The sequence below is a fragment of the Melozone crissalis genome, unplaced genomic scaffold (genome assembly GCF_028551555.1).
Source record: "Melozone crissalis strain CALT ecotype California unplaced genomic scaffold, PUWL_Pcris_2 ptg000046l_1, whole genome shotgun sequence".
Taxonomy (NCBI): domain Eukaryota; kingdom Metazoa; phylum Chordata; class Aves; order Passeriformes; family Passerellidae; genus Melozone; species Melozone crissalis.
Window position 1 is genome coordinate 4,415,510 of NW_026535824.1, and position 13,648 is coordinate 4,429,157.

Below are 13,648 nucleotides of genomic sequence, written 5' to 3' on the forward strand. Positions count from 1 at the left end.
CAGCCATGCCACCAAAGCAGGCAGCAAACCTTCAGCCACCCTTCCTGCTGCAGCCACAGGCACTCCTGGGCCCAGAGCCACCAGCAGGCCACAGCGATGCAAAATCCACCTGCACGCTCTCAAGGCCACCACAGCCTTGGCAACTGGACCACCTGCCTCTGGGCTGCTGCAGGGGCTGATCTTTAAGCCTTGCAGCCTCCAAAGGCCTTAGGCTCTGCTTCCCAGCCTCCTCTGCACTGCCCTGAGCCTGCTTTGTTCCAGAACCAAAAGCCAAGCCAGGGCATCCTCACCCTGCCCGCATTCCTGCTGCTGCCAGCGGCCACTGGCCCCTGGGCCCCACTCAGGTGACAGCTGCAGGGACAGAGCAGCCTGTGCTGGGCAGGGGCCACAGGGCTTTGAGCCCTGGGGCGGCTGCTGCTGCTGCTGCTTCTGGGGGCCATGGGCCCAACAGGGCCCCGAGCTCAGCCCCTGCCCGGCCAGCTGCCCCCAAAGCCCCACACTCCCCCAGCATCCCCATCACAGCTGCCAGGGGGAAATACCATAGGCTTCAGGAAAGAAATTCCCCATAGTGACTAAACCAAGGGGTCCAAGGGGAAAGTCAGCACCATCTTAGGTTTACAGCTCCTTTACAATGGTGGCTGCAGGGCAGGTGAGATCTCCAGGGCCTCTGGCAGTGCCTGCTCTGCACATGAGCCTGTGCGGCTGCTCCCAGTGGGACTGAGCACTGGGCTCAGGCCAGCCCTCAGCCCCTCACAGATGATCCCAAGGAGCAGGTTCACAAAGCAGTTTCAGACCACTGCCTGCAGATATTTCAAAGGACTACATGTCATTCTAGGAAGCCACCTTGCACATTTAGTTTTGGTGTCATGGCATGAGAAGCCATGAAGGCGCCTCTCAATGTGCGCTCAGGGCACCTCCACTGCCGTCCCAAAGGGATCACAAAGGACAGGTCTCAGCTTTCAGCACTGCTTAGCTCCTCATTAGCAATGATATCTCAGGAGGACGCAGGGTTTTGCAGGCCCAGGGGCCTCTTACTGGAACTATAATACCTCACGACAAAAATCATAAATTAAAGTGAGGCATCCCTATGAATGCAATGTTTTATCAGTTTATCAGGGCTTGCTGATTGCAGCGTCGGCACCCTATGGCAGCATGAGGGATGACAGCTGGCTCAGCTGGTGAAGCCCAGGGGACATTTTGAACACCTGCATCCAGAGCAACCAGAGCAGTGAGCTGGGGGACGGCAGCCTGCCCTGCAAGATCCTTGGGTGATTTTTTTAGTCCTGTGAGTGGGCCACCCTGTACATCAGGGGCAGCTCTGGGTAACAAATTATCCAAAGTTGAGAGGGACATATATGTTCCAGTTAGGGAGGTTCTCCTATCATGGGGCAAGAGTTTTATTAAGGGAACTTGGAAGTAATTTGTTCATTGGCTTTTAAAGGAGTTCCCAGATATTTCTGTTGATTCAATTCGTCATGTAGCATTTTGGGACTCAGTTCGGGAAAGGCTCTTTCTTTTGAAAACTCAGGGAGGGATAAGAGTCGCAAAAATTTTACCTAATTTTTCAAATGATTTATACAGTTTTCTCAAGGGTTCAATGTTCTAATACTCAAATCATATTTTGAGTTCTGCCCCCGGCATTCCTGAACCCACTGATACCAAGACAAGGGTGAGAGACAGGAACTGCTGTAAAGCACAGACAAGCCACCTGCAGTCTGACATCTCCCCTCCTTCTCTACTCCCTGCCCAGGTCACACAGGCCTGGATTCTACCCTAACCCATTCTCCAGTACCTCTCCTCACTGGAGCCCCCTCAGATAGCCTGTAAAATGGAGTCCCTCCTCTGGAAGGGGCGTCCATGTCAAACTCCCTCCCACCCCCTGCTCTCTCATCGGGTCTTCCCCATGTTGGGTCCTACCCCTGCATCAGGAAACACCCCTGCATTGGGATCCAGCGCTTCCTTGCCTACTCCCACTGCCCTACCCCCTCCAACTCAGCCCCTTGCGGATCCCACACTGTCGGAGCTGGAAGTGTGAGGGGTGGTAACCGGAAGGCCGCCATCTTGGCTACCAAAGGCCCACAACACCGGGCCTGGCCAGTCACACCAAGGCCCCGCTCCTCTGCCAAAGAAAAGTTCCCTCTTCTGGAGAGGAGAGGGAAGGTTCATCTGACGTTCAGCATGAGCCTGAGGATTCTTGGCAGAGGATGCGGAAGCTGGCGGCTGAAGAGGGGGACTGGGAATTGGTAGCTAAAATACAAGCAGCACCGGTGCAGTGCCAGAGTGGGGCTAATCCCCAATGGGAAGCTGTCACACACACTGAAGATGAAAGATCTTTATAAAGCAACCAAACACCATGGGAGGGGGTCACTATATTTTAATAATTTGTTAAATGCCACCTTCACTGCACATGTTATGGTGCCTCACGATCTGCTCCATTTTATGAACATCCTACTTTCTCCCACTGAAATTATTCTGTGGGAAGGAATGGGGAAAAAACTAACAGAACAACTATTAAGACTATGCTAGGGAAGACAGGTGGGCAAACCTAACAGTAGTCCATCTAGCCAGGGAGGAAGATTTCACAAAACCTCATTCAATAGACCTTCCCAGAGCTCTGTTAGAAGAGATAGAAGTGCTGCAAACACAGCTCTCAAGCAGACAGCCAATGGAACAACACTTACTCTAGATTTCACAGACATTCTGCAGGGACCTGGGCAATCCTTTCTAAAATTTATTGACCACCTTCCACAAGCAATAGAGAAGCAAGGTGAACATCCAAAAGCCAGGAAGGTACTTCTTACTAAACTTGCTGAAACAAATGCTAATAACACCTGTAAAGACATTTTACCTTCTCTACCCCTTAACCCAAAGCCTACCACTGCACAAATGGTCGAGGCATGCACACTTAGGGCATCCCAACACTGTGATGCCAGCCTAGCTAAGGCTACCAGTCAGGCTATAGTAGAGGTGCTAGTAGCCTCCCAAGGTATTCCCTGACATACACATGAAAAAGGACCTGGCTTTAAGTGTAGGGAGATGGGGCATTTTCAACAAAATTTGTAAATAAAGGCTATTACGAGGGACCTTCTAGGTGTCACAGCCACTGTCCTCACTGCCCCCCTCGTCTACATGCTTTCAACCACCAGCAAAACCGGTGGCCTGCGGGAAACCCCACACAGTCACAGAAAGGCCCTGTGCAATGACACCAAACGCGTGGCCGTTCCACCCCACTCTCCCCAACATCGTGGAGAACCAGCACAGCGACCTCCTCAGATCCAGTGGGACAGCTCGATCACTGCAGAAAACTCGACAGAAGACAGCTCTGCCCTGGAACCTAAAGGCAGCTGGTAAGAGCCTTTTCAATTCCAATCCACGATATTTATGTTCACCATATTCCAACAGGCAAATACGGGCCTGAAGAACAGGCCAGAGACATTTTGATTTTAACCAACACCAGGGAAGGGATGGAGACACTCACTCTACTACCTGAGGTACTCGCCTTGATGTCTTTGCAGGAGATAACTGTCTAAGCTCTATGCTTAGACCCTCCCCTTTTCATTCCAAAAGGAACAGTTACAGTCAGAGCCGACCTCCTACGGGACATGATCACCACACCAGCTGATCCAATTTTGATGTGGGCACAGGCAACAGGCAGAAACAGATCCATTCTAAAGTGTGCTTTGTCATGTAATGGGAGAAAGAGATCTCTTTCAGGACTATTAGATACAAGAGCTGATGTCACCATAATTTCCTGCTCTGATAGGCTAAAACAATGGCCCCTGGTTCCAGCTGCTGGGGCAATTATTAGCTACCAGGGAGTCACTACCAGCTTCTGGAGTCACAGTAACATCTGCAGGGAAGGTCCTGAGGGCACAGTTTCTACAGTAAGATCTTTTGTCACCCGGGCACCAATAACAATTTGAGAAAAAGAGACCTCTTGTCCCAAAGGGGGACAGGGCCAGAGATCCTATCAACACCTCAGGATTTCTAGACAGGGCCACTGAGCTGCGTGCCACCCTTCAGTCAACCTGGAAGACAAACGACCCCATATGGGTGGATAAGTGGCCCCTCCCAGGCAGAAAGTTAAAGGCCCTGCAGTCCCTCGTGCAGGAGCAGCTGTCTGTGGGCCACATTGTACCACCTACTAGCCCCTGCAATGTGCCTGTCATTATCATATGAAAGCCTGGCAAGGACAAGAGGCGGCTCCTGCAGGACCTCAGGAAAATCAATGAGGTCATCGAGGACAGTGCTTCCCTCCAGTCCAGCCTGCCCTCAGCCTCCATGGTACCTTGAGATTGCCGATGGTGCACCATGCTGTAGTTGTGGGTAGCAGTTTTTGGAGTCCTCCTATTTTTCGGATATCTTCTTTGCCATTTAGGCTGTGATTGATGGAGCCTGAGCATAGGAAGAGCATTGCTTTGAAGATTGCATGGGTAAGATCTGAAGGAAGGCTAGTTCAGGGAGGTTTAATCCAATTGTACCTACAATTACACTGTTATTGGCAGATGGTTGATATAGATCTTAATGACTACTTTTTTGACACCCCCATGCAGCCCAATGACATCCTCCTGGGTTGCCTTTTCCATCACTAAATCGACAAGCACCTTTACAGAGGTACCAGAGGACTGTATTGCCTCAACGACTGAAGAATAGACCAAATATTTGTCAATTGCTTGATGTCCAAATTCTCTCGCCCTAATGCTAATCGCTTTTCATTATATGGACCATGAAATGAACATCCTAATGCTATCATTTTTCATTACATGGACGACACAGTCGTTTTTGCAAGAGCTCAAATCATTTTGGATGTTGCAGTACAAGATGTCATCACTGCGGTACAGGAGAAAGGTTTTAAGATTGCAGCAGATAAAGTTAAAAGGACAGCCCCTTCGAAGTGTCTCAGCCTAAAAACAGCAGAGAGAACCATCACACCACAAACACTGCACATCAAGGACAACCCAAAGACTCTGCCAGAACCCCAAATGCTCTGTGGAAGCATCAGTTGGGTACATTCACTGCTGGGAATCACCACAGAAGACCTCACGCCGCTGCTCCTGCTCCTTAAAGGCAGTGAAGGACTCGATTCCAGTGATCACTGACACTGGAGGCTTAAGCAACTGTACATAAGGCATCCTGGGTGATTCAAACTAAACAGGCACACAGATACCACCCTACTTTTCCTTTCTCCCTGGCAATCTTTGGTCTAACTCCAAAATTCCATGCATTATTCTTTCAGGGGGACTCAACTATCTCAGATGCCCTGATAAAAATTGAATGCGTTTTCAGAGAACACCAACCTAGTAAAATGATAACAACCCAACAGAAAGTTATTGCACAACTAATCAGGAAAGCTAGAGAGCATCTGTGCTCCCTTGCAGGAACAGACCTTGTGAATATATACTTACTTCTCACTCCAGAGCACCTCAATTGCCTACTTCAAACATCTGAACCACTGCAATACGCCTTAGATCATTTTTACACAGGCTAGGATCAGCCAAAAATTCTACCATCAAAATATTCCTGCCCTGCTCAGGATGATCAAAAACACCCAAGACCTGTCAAAATCCCTTGTAGCCACCTGCCCCAATTGTCAGGAACATGGCCTTGCTTCTGTCAGAGCTGGAGTCAATCCAAGAAGACTAGAGAGTCTCCACATCTGGCAATCAGACACCACACACTAAGCCACTTTTGGCAGACTAAAATACATCCAGGTCTCAATCGACACCTTTTCCAGTGCGATTTTCACCTCTGCCCATGCTGGTGAAAAATCAGAAGATGCTACAAAACATTAATTTTTAGTTTTTTTCCACCTTCGCAGTTCTACAGGAAATTAAATTTAATAATGCTCTTGCTTATACCTTGCACTGATTCCAACAAGTTTCTAACCACTGGGGTATAAAACATATCACTGACATACCACACTCCACCACTGGAAAGTCCATAGCGGAGAGGGCCCACTGATCCACCAAAAGGATCCTTGATCAACTGAGAGGGGTAATCCTGATATTATCTTCCACTAACAGACTGGCCAAGGCCTTAATGTATGAAACTTTTTGAACAACCCATTTATGGAGACAACTCCCCCAGTCATCAGGCAGTTTACTAATTCAACTGCAGCCCAATTAAAAGAACAGTCACCTGTGTTGACCAAAGAACCTGAATCTAAACAAATTATGGGCCCTTTTCCAAAATTACTTGGGAAAGAAAAGATGCCCTTGTCTCTACAGCAACATTCCTAAGATGAATCCCAGCAAAATACATAAAAACTCTTTCGGGGAACAGTGAGGCAAACACCAGAGCCACCATCAGAAGAACAGAATGAAAGCCTAAGAGAGATTGGAGCACCCTGGAAAAGAAGAAGGAGAAGGACAGAAGGTCTCCTAAGCAGCGTTGACCACACACACCAAGACCAAGATAGCTCAGACACCACTAACCAGGATCTATGTCTTAACATTTGTAAAAATTATATTTTAGCATTGATACATGATTCTTCTAATAAGCTGTGTTCACACCCTTGCCTTACAGAAGAGAAAGTTTAGTGGGAACACAACTTACCTTTTACTTTCTACTCGCTTTATCTGTTTACTTTTAGGACACCCAAGCCTCCAGATAACAAATTATCAAAGTCAGAGGATGCTGCCATTGGTTGCTGCTGCAGCAGGAATCTGGATGCTCCTCACTGAGCCGTATGCTTTCAGCTTAGTGCTTCCACAGACAAGCCACAATTTCTTGTCCGTGACCATGCCTGTCAGGCATTTGAAGGCATGTGTTTTTTCAACCTGCTGTCACATAGGGAGTCAGTATACCAGGGCATCCAGCTGCTGAAAGATCAAGGAAACAAGATCCAGATGGAAGGCAACAAGGACTAGTTCACTGGACTTTCCAAACACAGGGGTTTGCGAGGCTGGCTTTCATCTTTAGTTAAGACTGTTTTGTGGGCTTTGTATTTTGTATTCATTGTGTTGGTTATTTTATCCTTTTTTGCTAAATATCTCCAAAAGTCTATGGCAGAAGCCTTCTTTATAGATAACAAAAAGGGGGAGATGTGAGTTCCCAGGGGCCGACCACTGGAACTGTAATACCTCAGGGCAAAGTGACCAAGGTAAAAAAAGTCACCGCTCTGAATGCAATGGTGTCGCCCATGGGCATTTGAAGGCTCATGGTGATGCAGCACATTTTGATGGCATCACCCAGTTCAACTGCTGCATTTTTCTTATATGTACTCGCTCGGAATGTTCCAACTCTCTAGTATCAATTTGGTCCTGGCTTACTGCAATGATCCTGCACTGTTCACCCCCATATTGTGTGCCCAGTCCCATTTTGTCTCCATTCCTGGACCCTCTTCAGCGCAATCCACACTATTTGGATTTCCACACAACGATCCCTCTCTTGCCTCATCCATCAGCCATCCAAGCAAGCCGGCTCCCAGCTCTGCAAGTGCAGGTCCCACACAGAGGTTGCTGTGGGCATGCTGCAACACAGGAACTGAGTGCACCAGGGAACGGCCCTCTAATAAAAGGCATGAATTCCACAGCCCATGCAACAAAAAGCCTTGCATGTCTTTTCTTTTTCCTTATTCTCTCAGTTCTCAAGCCACATTCCGCATTTTTTCTGACTGGGAACTTGGCTTCTCTCTCTCCTGTCTGCAGGTCCAGCCACAGGTATGACCCTGCAGGAACAGCCTGACCCAAAGGGAAGTGGAGGAGCACAATTCGTCAGGAACTTTAGAGAAAGGATAAGGAAAAATGGGATCAAACTGCAAGAGGTGGAAGATATTTGATGATGGGAAGAAGTTCTTTACTCTCAGGGTGCTTGACACTGACACAGGGACCAGTGAAGAGAGGCTGTGGATGCCCCATCCCCAGCAACATCCAAGGCCAGGTGGGACAGGGGCCACATCCACCTGGTGTGCTGGGAGGTTGTTCAGCTTGGAACCAGATCATCTTTAGTGTCCCTTCCAAGCCAAACCATTCAAGGATTTGATCATTCTGCCATTCCCATCTCCCACTGCGCAGCGGCCCTGAAACTTCAGTGACATCACAGCACCCAGAGGGTTCCAGGTGGAACGTCCAGGACTTGGAAACGAGCACAGCAGACACTTCAGCGGCTGCCAAGGGTCAGTTGCTGCTCACACTGCGCTCTGACCCTCAGAACAGAGCTGCTGCTGTTGCCTGGGCTTTTCCTGCCGCCTGCTCTGGAGTGCCAATGCCAGCACAATGTGCTCTGCTGTGCCCATGGAGGTACAGTGCCATGCCAGGCAGGGGGCACCTGGCCTGGGCAGGCTGCAGACATGTGGGAATGGATGGTGGGGGACAGGAAGCCCGCTGGGAGATTGTGCTGCCCCTTGCAGACTGACAGAGACACTGTGGAGGACATGGAAGTGGACCTGGGCCAGGATGACGAAGAGATGATTGAGGTGGACTCCTCCTCTACTTCCATGTCCTCCCCTGTTGAGGACATGGAAGTAGACGAGGAGGACAACATCGAAGAGATGGAGGTGGATGAGGAGGACAACATTGAGGATATGGAAGTTGATGAGAAAGATGAGGAGGAGCCCATGGTCTTTGGATGAAGATGCAGCCCCACAAGTAAGACAGGCAGATGCTTCCCGCGCCCTGTCCACACACACACTGGGTCCCCTGATGCCAGGCTGGGGCTGGGCTGCATGGCCCCGCTCAGGGACACGGTGCCCGCAGGGGGCCTGGATTGTGCTGCCACAAGCACCAGCCCCGGCCTGCCCTGCGCTTGCCTGGGGCCACGCCAGCCCTGCCAGCCCCGGCCCAGCCCCTGGGGCCCAGCTCCCAGTCCTGCTGGGCCCAGTGCTGCCAGCTGAGTCCAGCTCTGCTGCTTCCTTTCTTCCAGGACTCATGCACATGATGGCACAGATCTCATACCTTTGTAAATACGTTTGAAAGTTGTGAAGTTCCTGTAAATATGTTGACTACGTTAGAAGTTTCTGGTAAATACGTTTTGAAGATTGTTAGCCCACTGGATCCCATGTAAATATGTTCTGTACATTGTTGTTGTTGTTATAACAATTGTATAATGACACATGTTCTGTAAATCCTAGATTTGCCTATCTTTGGCAAATAAATACTGTTTCTCTTTAAAACCTGACTTCTCTCTGCCATTCCTTTGGGAACAGGCAGCCTTTGCACAATTGTGAGTTCCACTTGTTCCACGTTCCCGGGGCTGGAGGTCCCTGGGGATGCTGGCACGGCCACCCTGGGGCTGGGGGTCGCTGTGCACAGGGACTCCCACTGACACCACTCCTGGCACTGGGCACTGCTGCTCTTCCTGGCCTGCACCACAGCGCTGTCCCCAAGAGCTCAGCTCTCACCACCTCTCACACAGGGGGCTCTCACAGGACTGGCCCATGCAGCCATGCCACCAAAGCAGGCAGCAAACCTTCAGCCACCCTTCCTGCTGCAGCCACAGGCACTCCTGGGCCCAGAGCCACCAGCAGGCCACAGCGATGCAAAATCCACCTGCACACTCTCAAGGCCACCACAGCCTTGGCAACTGAGCCACCTCCATCTGGGCTGCTGCAGGGGCTGATCTTTAAGCCTTGCAGCCTCCATAGGCCCTGGGCTCTGCTTCCCAGCCTGCTCTGCACTGCCCTGTGCCTGCATTGTTCCAGTGACAAAAGCCAGGCTAGGGCATCCTCACCCTGCCCGCATTCCTGCTGCTGCCAGCAGCGACTTGCCCCTGAGCCCCGCTCCGGTGACAGCTGCAGGGACAGGGCAGCCTGTGCTGGGCAGGGGGCACGGGGCTTTGGGCCATGGGGCTGCTGCTGCTGCTGCTGCTTCTGGGGGTCATGGGCCCAACAGGGCCCCGAGCTCAGCCCCTTCCCGGGAAGCATTCCCCCAAAGCCGCACACTCCCCGAGCATCCCCATCGCAGCTGCCAGGGGCAAATACCACAGGATTCAGGAAAGAAATTCCCCATTGTGTCTAAACCAAGGGGTCGAAGAGGAAAGTCAGCACCAGCTGATGCTTACAGCACCTTGACAAAGGTGGATGCAGGGCAGGTGAGATCTCCAGGGCCTCTGGCAGTGCCTGCTCTGCACGTGAGCCTGTGCGGCTGCTCCCAGTGGGACACAGCACCGGGCTCAGGCCAGCCCTCAGGCCCTCACAGCTGATCCCAAGGAGCAGGCTCAGAAAGCAGTTTCAGACCACTGCCTGCAGATATTTCAAAGGACTACATGTCATTCTAGGAAGTCACCTTGCACATTTAGTTTTGGTGTCATGGCATGAGAAGCCAAGAAGGTTCTTCTCAATATGCAGTCAGGGCACTTCCACTGCCATCCCAAAGGGATCACAAAGGCCAGGCCTCAGCTTTCAGCAGTGCTGAGCTCCTCACCCAGCAATGAAATCTCAGGAAGAGGCAGGAATTATGTGCTTGTCCTGGTTTAGGACAAATTAGGGGAAATCTCCAAAAGGGAGTCCACCCAAAAAAACAAACCTCCAACCACCCCTCCCCCCAATACCGGGTTCGGGAAGGAATTTCTTGGAGGAGCAAAGTGGAAAACAAAACCTATTTATTGACAAATAACAAAAGAACACTCCCCAACACAAGAAAAGAAGAGAAACCAGTCAGTGTTGTGGAGGGCGCCGAGCTGTTCTCGCATACTCCAGGGATCCTGGACGTCCCAGGTCAGGTCCGGAGCCGGTCCAGTATCTTCAGGGGAGGGTAAGAAAGAGAGGACGAAAGAAAAGGGAAAAAAAACAGCACAGAAAGCAGAAAGCAGCAAAGGGAAAAAAGGCAGCTATCAGCTAGGGCTAAGGCAGTAGCAAGCAAGCAAAGCGGCAAGCCAAGCAAGCAGGCCAGCCAGCAAGCAAGCAGCAAGCAAAGCCAAACAGCCGAAAGCGAAAGTGCCCCAGTCCCCCTCACTCCTCCCTCCCCGCCCCACCGCGGCAAGACGGCCGGGGGGTGGGGGGGGGAGGGAGAGAGAGAGAGAGAGAGAAAAAACACAGCTGCCAGACCAATACACGATACTGGGATAAAGGCTGTCACCCCATGACACTCCACCCCTTATCCCATATCGTGAACATACAATAAAAAACTTTCATTTTACTTACTCACACCTTTGACACGCATTCCTCTCATCTTACTTGCTCAGACCTTTGACACTTACAGTTTCCTTCTGTCTCACATTCAACAAACAATGACATTCATATATGAGTCTCATCCCACAATCAGGTCTCCCTGAGGTACACACCGTGTTGTTCCATCTTTCTGCATTATCCACCATGTATAACCTGGTCCTTGAGGAAAAACAATCCCACGGATGGGTTTGTCTGTACTCGAGGCATGGTTGATCCATACTGTCTTTCCCAACAAACCTCTGACATGGGCCACTGGGGCTTTATCCCCATCTACTATATGAAGGAGCTCAGACTGAGCAGGACCCGCTCGGTTGGTGGAACCTCGAGTGTTAACTAACCAGGTAGCCTTTGCCAAATGCTGCTCCCAGTTTTTTAAAGACCCCCCACCCAATGCTTTTAAGGTGGTTTTTAACAATCCATTATACCTTTCCACTTTCCCTGCAGCTGGTGCATGATAGGGGATATGGTATACCCACTCGATGCCATGTTCCAGTATGTCCGGTACAGCCGCACTCAGTGGTGGAGTTACTTCATTCAAGGCACGATAGTCCACAGTCAATCTCCGTTCTCCGTCAGATTTTCGCATGGGCCAGATAGGGCTGTTAAAGGGTGAGTGGGTTTTACTGACCACCCCTTGGCTCTCCAGCTCTCGGATCATCTTGTGGATGGGGATCACGGCATCTCGATTCGTCCGGTATTGCCTGCGGTGCACTGTTGAGGTGACAATTGGTACTCGTTGCTCCTCTACCTTCAAGAGTCCTACTGCAGATGGGTTCTCTGATAGTCCAGACAAGGTATTCAATTGTTTAATACCCTCTATCTCCACTGCAGCTATTCCAAAAGCCCACCTGAATCCCTTAGGATCTTTGTAATAGCCATTCCGGAGGAAGTCTATGCCCAAAATACACGGACCCTCTGGACCAGTCACAATTGGAAGCTCACCTCAGCTTCCAATAAAGTCAACTGTTGTGATCCCCCCGTCACTCCAGCAATGGAAACAGGTTCTGTCCCCACGTGTTCCGATGGCATTAAGGTACACTGTGATCCAGTGTCAACCAATGCTTCATAGTCTTGTGGCTCTGATGTGCCAGGCCATCTGATCCACACCTTCCAAAAAACCCGGTTTTCCCGTGCCTCTTCCTGGCTAGAGGCAGGGCCCCTCTAAGCCAGATTGTCCTTCTTTCCTTGGGCGTATGCCTTAGAAGTTCCTTCAAGGGGATCAGACATGTCATCGTCATACTCAACATCTCAGCTATGAGCAACCAGAGCTGCTCTCTTTTTGGTGATACTTCCTCTTTTCTTCAAATCACGCACCCGTTGTGCCAAAGCAGCGGTGGGTTTTCCATCCCATCTCCTCATGTCTTCTCCAGACTCACGCAGAAAGACCCATAACTCAGCCCATGGGGTGTACCTTCTCTCCCCATCAAAGGAGCGCCAGCATTGGATACCAGGGCCTCTAATTTGTACAGCCGAGATTTGAATAAGGTCCTCCTTAATCTCCTCCTGGAGTTTCTTATGATTCTCCTCTATTTTGTCCTCTAGTTTCTGCAGTCAGGTTTCCACTGCTGCAATTCTGGCATGAGTTGGTCCATGCACAGCATCTGCATACACTCGAAGCTTCTTCGCCATATCGAGCACAGTCTCATATGTATCATCCCGCTTCATTATTGCAAGGGCAGAAGCGTATTCAGGTGGCCCAAGTCGCACAAGTTTCCTCCACATTACAGGTGTGCATGGTACCAGGTCCAGATTCCTAGTTGTTATATCATCTGAGAAAATGAGCTCTGCCACCACCATCTCTCTCAGGCATTGGATCCCCTGTTCTATGGTCTTCCACCGTGTCTGCTGTATATAGAGATCATCTGCACATAAGTATCTTTGTGCTACACTATCCAGGACCCGTTCCCAGAGGCTGTGAGGGCTAGCCCTGCTCATCATACCTTGATCGATGACAGGATCATGTGACAGGGATCCCAAATGCCTCGCTTCAATACCATCCAAAATCGTAACCTCCCCTGCAGCATCCCAAAGGCGGACTAACCAACTAATTATAGATTCGTCAGGTTGTCGTCTGTAATCCTTTCTTAGGCCTCTGAGGTCCTTCAGAGAAAAGGAGTCAATATTAGCTCCAGAATCTGTGCCCTTTGATGTGGCCTCTGATTTTGGTGAGGGTCCTTCTCCTGCATCATCATCATCATCCTCCACCTTTCCATCGGTCTTGCCTTTACACTTTCCACCTCTTGTATTAGCTGCGACAGCCATGGGTTGAGGCCTATTGTCTGATTCAGCTGCTAGCCTGGAGCCTGGGATGTTCACTGCAGCCTGGGTCACTGGGATAGTAACTAACTTATCTCCCTGTTCCCTGTCTGCTATCTGCTACTCCATAGTATCTAGCAGAGTACGGTAAACAAGCGCCAAGACCCAGCTCACTGCAGTAATCCTTTCCTCCTTAGTATTACCATGGCACTTCTCCCTCAAATACTTTGCCACCTCGACTGGGTTCTGAATTTGATCAGATGGAAAGTCCCAGTCTATAGGATC

The 13,648-nt window shown here is 50.3% G+C and overlaps 1 pseudogene; it reads right to left on the reverse strand.

Moving 5' to 3' along the window:
- Positions 1–1,112: 1,112 nt before the first annotated feature.
- Positions 1,113–13,648, reverse strand: part of LOC128943464 (serine/threonine-protein kinase pim-1-like) — a 31,931-nt pseudogene continuing 19,395 nt past the window's right edge.